We start from the raw sequence: 8,713 nt of genomic DNA, 5'->3' as shown, positions 1-8,713 counted from the left end.
GGGCTCCCCGCAGGGAGCCTGCTTCTCCCTCTGCCTATGTCTCTGCCTCTCTCTCCGTGTCTCTCATGAATAAATAAATAAAATCTTAAGCAAAAAAAGAATCTCATCAAAAAGCAATAGCATTCTTTAAAAAAAGAAAAGAAAAATTACATTTATACTGTCCAGACTGGCAATTAACTGAATTCGCATAAAATTAATTTAAAACTTCCAGATTAAAATTTTTGTGGTGGACTAATATTTGTGGTAGAAAAACACACGTACTTTTTTTCAAATATATTAGATTCTAAACTAATTACTCTTTATAAGAAATATGAAAATTCTTACATGATACAAGGAGGACTTAGTACAAACACTTTAGAAGGCACCTTACTTCTAATATTGTTGGTTCAAAAGTATTTGTTATATACAATGTATCCTTAAATATATTAAATTTAAGAAACATCTTTTGGAAGATAGTGAACACTTTATATATCTCAACATTTAAAAGTATTTATAAATGTATATGTAGATTTCCATTTTATTGATATCTTTAATAGCAATGTAATAGATACACATTTAGAGCACTAGTTGTGATCATGATAGCCAACAATTATTATTTGTGTACAAATTCAGAAGAAGAGGCCTTTTGAACAAAGGCAAATTCCTGTTAGATACCTATGTGATTTCCCCACTGATAACCAGTTATTGGCCACAGAGCATTAAGAGTTATACAGAGTATTATGAATCCTGACTATGTCATCTCAGTTTTTGCACAAAAGGTATAATTTGCTCTTGCCTAATATACCTAAAACAGTTCAACACTTCCGGTAGATTGACTAAACAAATAAGCAAACTTCTCTAAGGGTATATTTCCTCTTTTACGAGATATGCAAGCAGACAATGATAGAGGTAAATATAGTTGTTTCCAATTTTTATTATTTGCATTATTCCTATTTCTACTGGTTAGACAACTGAGACTATGGCTTCTAGATAATGTTTGATATTGTCAATTATTGTCAGATCTGCCATTTGACTGAACAATAATGAGAATGGCTTAATCAAAATTCCTCCCTTTAAGTGATGTCTTCTTGTTCTCAATTCCAAGTTCTTACTAAAGTGACAAAATTTTTTTTAAAAGATTAAATATTAAAGAAAATCAGAATGAGAGGCCACTTAAATCATTTTGAAGTGTTTGTAGAAGAGGTAGACGGTCTCTGTTTTGCTGTCTGTCCACTGCTCCCTTTTGGTATATTCAGTAAATTTCTCTCTCCTTTAAAAAAATAAAATAATAAAATAAAATGTTTAACAGCCACATGAATACAATACATTTTTAAAATAACAAAAATAGCATTAAATCTCTTCTGTGAAGAAGTTGAAAATAACTTATCCACATTCTTATAGAATATCTTAGCAGTGGAATTCTACTATTACTTGTCTAATATAAAACTATTTTAGGGACACCTGGGTGTCTTCAACTTAGCCAGTTGAGCACCTTCCTTCAGCTCAGGTCATGATCCCTGCATCATGGGATGGAGCCCTGGGTTGGGCTCCCTGCTCAGCTGGGAGTCTGCTTCTCCTTCTCCCTCCACCCCTCCACTCTTCCTCCTCCCCCCAGCTCATGCTTGCTCTCTCTCTCAAATAAATTAATTAATTAAAAAAAACACTTTAAACAAAGCCCATATTAAAATATTTATAAAGAAATTTTAATATATTATTTAAAAAATCTTAGCATGAAATAACAAAAATTAGGAAAAAATTATCTTGGATAAATCTATGGGAAAACAAACTGCTGCAAAAAAAAAAAAGAAAATGAAAATGAGAGCTATAATTTCTAGCAGTTTTAACTATAGCTTATATATATATATTATATATATATGACTTTTTCGTTAAGTCACATTTTAAGATTAAAATAAGTTTATTTATATTTTTTACTTATAAAAGGGTATTAACACAGGAATGCAAAAAATATATAAAAGGTATATAATATGTGGCATTGGTGCAAAAATATAGATAATGAAACATTAATATAATTAAAACATAAATAGAATAATAAATGCCATGTGTCCAACAGATGCTACGAAACAATAACAACTGCTATTGAAATAAAAAAAATTATTGATAAAAATCATTTAGTCTTTCTGTCGTATTTTACTATAAATCAGGGACTGTCAAACTACTACCCACAATCCAGATCTGGTCAACCAACTGTTTTGTATATAAGGTTTTATTGAAACAAAGCCATGTTCATTCCTTTACATATGTAAGACTTGAAACATTTACTCTCTAGCTCTTTACAGAAAAAATTTGCTGAGCCTCAATATAGATCATTGTTATAGATGTTATAGATAATCTATTGTCATTATCAAGGTGGTTTAAATGATATTTAACATACTTCTGGTTTCAAGTGCATATTTACAAAAAAAAATCATATTACTGTAAGAAGCTTTTTTTCAAAGCTTCAAATTCCTAACAATGAAGATAAAAGCTCTATTTCAAAATGTTCTCTGATATTTTAAACCTTCTAAAATAAAATACTCTTTTAAAAAAAATTTATTTATTTATTTGACAGAACGAGAGAGAGAGAGAGAGAGAGAGGATGAGCATGCACACAAGGAAGGGGAGCAGCAGGCAGAGGGAGAGGGAGAAGAAGGCTCCCTGTAGGGAGCCAGATGTGGGGCTCTATCCCAGGACCCTGAGATCATGACCTGAACCAAAGGCAGACACTTAACTGACTGAACCATCCAGTTGCTCCTAAAATAAAAAGCTTTTGAAGCACCACTTTAAGAGTATTTGGTTTAATTAATTTTATATATTGGAATTCAAACTTTACAGTCATTCTTTGTGAAATGAACATTGCACATTCATGGAACTATTAAAAACATAAAGCAGTTATCTTACATCATTGCTTAGTTTTATCCATTCTGCTTATTAGTAAGTAAATATTTTTGTATTTTAAATATTTACAAGAAAATATGTTTCTCATATATGTGCAATTACTTTTATTTTTACATTGGTTTAAACAGACCTGGACTGATTTGCACTTTTTTTTTAAAGCAAACCAAAGAAATGTTATAATAAGTCTATGATTTTATAACTCCATTCTGATAAGCCTTAGATTTTTTGATTTTCTAGATAAGCAGTTCTAGCTCTTGGCAACCCATAAACTGTTTTCATTTCAAGAATGTCACTTTCCGTTCTGCTACAGAGATATCTTTGTAAAGAGTATAATTTCTGATGATGTGGGAATTAACACATGTGTGAGAATCACTCAAGTGGTTATTATTCAATTTAAATCTAACTTCTGCATAATTACATCATAATGTAGCTTCCATTCAGCTGCTTAATATTCTTGATATACTGTAATCTCAAGGTAATCACTAACCTAAGAGCAACCTCTGCTGGCAAACAGAGGCTGAGCTCCAAGCATTTATACTGTACTATGACAATGTCATTTGACTGTGTCCAATTACAAAGTATATTTGGGGGAAGGTTTTAACATTTTTAGTATATACAGCAGTGTGATAAACTACATAGTTTTAATCTAAAATGAAGGTAACAGGGACACCTGGGTGGCTCAGCGGTTGAGTGTCTGCCTTTGGCTCAGGGTGTGGTCCCAGGGTCCCAGAATCGAGTCCCACATCAGGCTCTCTGCATGGATCCTGCTTCTCCCTCTGCCTATGTCTCTGCCTTTCTCTGTGTCTCTCATGAATAAATAAATAAATACAATCTTAAAAAAAATGAAGGTAACAATGGTATATTTGTTCTAAAACTAAACAAAAATCAGATCTAGTTTAGAGACTTATTTCAATGCTCAGCTCTGTGGCTTGGGGTCATTTAGGAAGGACAGTCAAATGAGGAAAAGACCACAGATTTCACAGGATTATTATTTTTTTTCTTTAGATTTCACAGGATTCTTAAGAATACTGAATGAGAGGATGATGTATCAAAAAGTTTCCTGTAAAATATGAAGTTCTACATAAATAAGTTAATTCTAAATTTTAACGGTGGTTCCACTACAATGAACCTGATAGATATGATTACCTTAATGAATTTTCCTTTCTAGATAAATATAATCGTAAATGAGAGATCACATAGAAGGGATAGAATAAAACTTCTCTTTTAGAAGCATATAAAAGAAATGCCACCTAGATATAACTTTTAACATTATATCAATTAAGCAAAAAATCACCCTTCCTGGGTCTGTAACACTGAAGCTCACACAGAGTTTGACAATAAATTATGGCTTGCATAGTAATCAATAATTTTTCAGTAAGTATAAATAATTACCTTTTCCCTTGGGTTGGGTGCCATGGAGGATTTCATGTAAAGACATGCACAGGTAGTCTGACAAAACTAGAAATATAAAAGTAACACATTTAATTATATGGCTTATATCCATTAACCAATTGTACATTTTTTTTTATAGAATCATTCCTCTATATTACAAGAGGACATCCTGTTACAGCTTGAAAAATAAGTAAAATGTTAGGTCTTATTTTTCAAGCTGTAACAGTCTTTAATTTTTTTTATAATACAGATCCCTTTAACAACAGAACTCTACCATCTTTTACTTCTTCAAGAATTATTTCCTACATGAATCTGCCATTCTTATTTATCTATTCTAGTAATTGTTTGCACAGACCTTGTACAGAATCTTTCTTCTTAATAGTACTAATAATGAATGTCTAGTACAGTGGTTGTCAAAGTGTGGTCAAGGATCCTGAAGTCCCTAAGACACTTTCATGGGGTTCACATAGTCAAAACTATTTTGTAATACTAAAATGGTGTTTGCCGTCTTCACCCAAGGTGCAAAAGCAATGGTGGAGAAAACTGCTCGTGTCTCAGCAAAAATCAAGGCACTAGTACCAATCTATGCCATTATCACTATATCCTTTATCATCATACAGACAGTTAAAAAAGAAAAAAATATATACATCAGATTCACCTACAAATATCCATGAAGCTGTAAAATTATCAGTACTATTGAATCACAACTTAAATGTGCTTTTTTACACTTCCATGTGATAAAATGGAAAATATACCCTTAAGCATTTCTCTGGCATTTACTAAAAGTACAATGGTCATCTCCAGAAAAATCTGTTGTGAAACTGAGTTACAATATGAGAGTAAAACCATTTTTACTTGTAAGAACAATTGACAAATTACATTATTCAGATTTTTTTGGCAGAAATTCTCTCAAAAATGAACAATGTGAGTTTATACTTCAAGAAAAACAATTGACATTTTTAAATAACAAAATTCAAGATTTCCAACAAAAATAAGAGATATAAAAAACTTGCTTAAGATCCGTAAGCTTAAGATCTTCCCAATAGTTAAAGACTTCTCTAATGTGAAATATGATTGGTGGTGACATTAATGAATGTGATTTTCTGATATTCTATAATGAAATATGTCAACGTTTGGAAGATCAGCATAATTCAGTTAACCAAGAGTTTTCAAATAACTAATGCATGATGCTATAAAATTATGCATCAGTAAAAGATCCATTCAAAGTACATCATAGATTAGGGCACCTGGGTGGCTCAGGTCTTTAAGCGTCTACCTTTGGCTCAGGTCACGATCTCAGGGTCCTGGGATTGCAGCCCACCTCGGGCTCCCTACCCAGCAGGAGTCTGTTCTCCCTCTCCCTCAACACTTCCCTCTCCCTCTGCCCCTTTTCCCCATCATGCTTTCTTTCTCTGTCTCTCTCTCTCTTAAATATTTATATAAATAAAATCTTTAAAAAAAAGTATTATAGATCAATGGACTTCAATATATCAGAGTTTAAAATGTTCATTGCTATAGTTTCAGATTCCACATTACAATTAACCTTTAGGAAAAAATCTTTTATCTGATTTCAGTATAGTATTAAGGAAGAATATCCACAATTATATAAAAAGCTTTTGAAAATATTCCCCCATTTTTCAACTACATATTTGTATAAGACTAGATTTTCTCCATATACTCTTACAAAAACATCATCACAACAGATTGCATGCAGAAGAATATATGATAATCCAGTTCTATTTCATAGAGGCAAATGATAAAGATTTGAAAAAAAAGTAAGTGTAACAATACCACTCTTCTCACTAAAAATTTTTGGATGAAGAGTATAGTATTTTTTCCTACAAGATTTTTTGTAATTTTAGTTTGCAATGGGTTTATTATTATATTTTAATTAATTTATACAGAAATATTTAAAGCCTTATATGGTTAATATTGATAGCTATAAATATACATGAAAATTTTCCTAGCGTGCACAATAATTTTTAAGTTTGCAAAAGGTCCTAAAACCCCAAATTTGAGAACTATTAGCCACACACATGCTAGATACTAGTCTAAGTACTTCGTAGGTTGTTAATTTTCAAAACAGCTCTATGAGACTGTAATATTATTTTCATGATTTATAGATGAAACGGAGAGACAACAATCTGCCAGAGGTCATATAGATAAAATGGAATAAAGCTAGAATCCGTACATCAGGTCCTAAGTTGTTTACCATTATATTACCTCCATGATTTTTATAATGAAGTTTCCCAGAAAAAGTCTACTTCATTGTCTAAGTCTTCTATTGAACAGCACTATATTACAAATAGAATAAGCAATAAGAGAGAATGCCTAAATTTGACTCCCAACTCTACTAAAAAATCCCTTTAGGTCTCATAGCTTAAAAAATGAGCAAATTAATAATGGTCATGGAAATCATAACACGCAAATTAAATAACAAATGCAAAATTTTTGTATAATCATAAAGCATGCTAAGTCATCCCTGCCTTTGCTTTATGTCCCAACTGAATATCCTTCCTCACAATGCCTTAACTATCAAATACCTCTATGTCTGTGGCCTTCCTAAAAAATTATGGCACTTTTTAATGCGCTCATTGAATAACTCGCTCTTCCTTTTATGTGTGTCTCCTATCTCACTACCAAAATTATAGGCTCTACAGGGCAGGGAATCTCTAAGTGCATTCCCAGCTTCTTACCTAAGGCTCTATACCCAGTAAGCAACCAACAGTCATTTTCTTATGAAATCAATGATGATTATACCCGTCAAGTTTAAGATTAGTCTACTTCAAGCTTTATGGGTCTCACCTAGTTTTTATTTAGAGAAGAGAGTCTGTAATGATTTCTTACTGAGTTAAATAAAAGCCACACGTAGGAGAGATTTTATGAAGGTGTTCATCTACCAGATACATTAAGGGAGACAGGATGAAACCACAGCTAAAAGGAAAGAGTATTTATGAGTTATAATGAGGTATTATGAAGAACTATCTATATGCATGTTTTCCTGTTTTGACACTAGGTTCTTGTATTTAGAGGCTGTAAACATTTTGTGTACTGCTTTTGAGGTGTGCAGATCTAGATGATTTGATTTTTAATTAATGCTCCTAAAGGCATCACAAAAAAATTGTCCTGGCTCTCAGGACCCCATAGAACTGCTACCAGAGAATTGAACAGCACAGACTCAATGAACTGTTTTTTTGTTTTGTTTTCACAAACCATACAGGGCTCATATCAGTGTCTAGTAAGACACAGGTGCTCCCTCTTCTTCACTCAAGAGGCAATGTTTTCCATTCCAATAGCACTTGTCTCCTTTATGGTAGAATGTCCTGTGGTATCTGCCAACATCACCCACCCTTCCATTTCTGCTACAGTGCTAATACAGTTTATTTTTAAATATTGTCCAAATTAAGATAAACTCATATGGCCTTCATTCTCTTGGGTCCATGGCATTTTCCTTCTTTCCTCATAGCACAGCAGAGCCCGCATTTAACACCCATAATTAATCGATAGTCCCTGTGGACTCACTAGTAAGACTTGTTTATCCTTTGATCCTGTAAATACCTACTATTTGGGTCTATTTTCAAGAACATCACATACTTGTTACACTGTAAAATGTTTGTGTATTTTTTAAATGAATTTAGATAATTCTTTTTATTGATTTGCTTCCTAATATTCACAAATGACTTTCCAAAAAGTTAAAAACATACCAAATAACTTAAAATAATCACCTCTTTTCAAAAATCCCACAGTCCTTCATAAGTCTTAACTACTTCTAAATAGCATCAGGCCTCTTTCTTAGGAACACTTAATTGTTCATCTTCAGTCCACTGATGCATCAGGGTGTCATTTTTGATAAAATATCGGCTCACTTACTATATCAAAATAAAATTATTGTGCAGTAATTTAATGACATAGTTCTTCCCTTTTATGAGCTCTGAAAATATCTCATTAACAGTTTCACAAATTACCACAATAACTTATGCTGACATGCTCATTTATTCTCATTTATGAATAAATCTGGTTGACAAGTCTAATGAAATATTGCAGGGAATTCCCAGCCTTTAATATGGATCAGACATCATTTTAGAATCTCAAAATGAGGATTATTTGAGCACAAACACTTCACTATAAAAGTGGAATATGAGGTTCCATCAAATTTTACACTAAACATGTACTTGTTAACTGACACTTGTTCATAGTACAATGTGGAGATGTTCCTACTCCTACTCATCAAGAACCACAGTGATCTCCACCATCTGCCTAAAGCTTCATGAAAAAGAATCCTATAATTTTCCATTTTTTTGTCTGTAGAATATTATTTTGTGATTTTTTTGTTTCTTTTTTTTTTTAATTTATTCATGAGAGACACAGGGAGAGGGGGCAGGGGCATAGACAGAGGGAGAAGGAGACTCCATGCAGGGAGCCTGATGCAGGACTTGATTCCAGGACC

General features: G+C 32.4%; 1 long non-coding RNA gene across 3 annotated transcripts in view; it reads right to left on the bottom strand.

Moving 5' to 3' along the window:
• Window positions 1-243: 243 nt before the first annotated feature.
• LOC112645904 (uncharacterized) overlaps window positions 244-8,713 on the bottom strand; it is a 103,811-nt gene continuing 95,341 nt past the window's right edge. For 2 of the 3 annotated variants that reach the window (XR_003127308.3, XR_004811885.2), the window contains exons 2-3: window positions 4,267-4,332; window positions 245-1,249 (exon numbers count right to left, since the gene is read on the bottom strand). This is a non-coding gene — a long non-coding RNA (uncharacterized LOC112645904). Of the gene's footprint in view, window positions 1,250-4,266; window positions 4,333-8,713 lie in introns of all 3 variants that reach the window. The other variant, XR_007408066.1, reaches the window with a different exon arrangement.

This window comes from Canis lupus, chromosome 34 (assembly GCF_003254725.2).
Source record: "Canis lupus dingo isolate Sandy chromosome 34, ASM325472v2, whole genome shotgun sequence".
NCBI lineage: Eukaryota > Metazoa > Chordata > Mammalia > Carnivora > Canidae > Canis > Canis lupus.
Note: the sequence above shows the minus strand (reverse complement) of the source record. Positions and strands in the feature narration are given on the sequence as shown.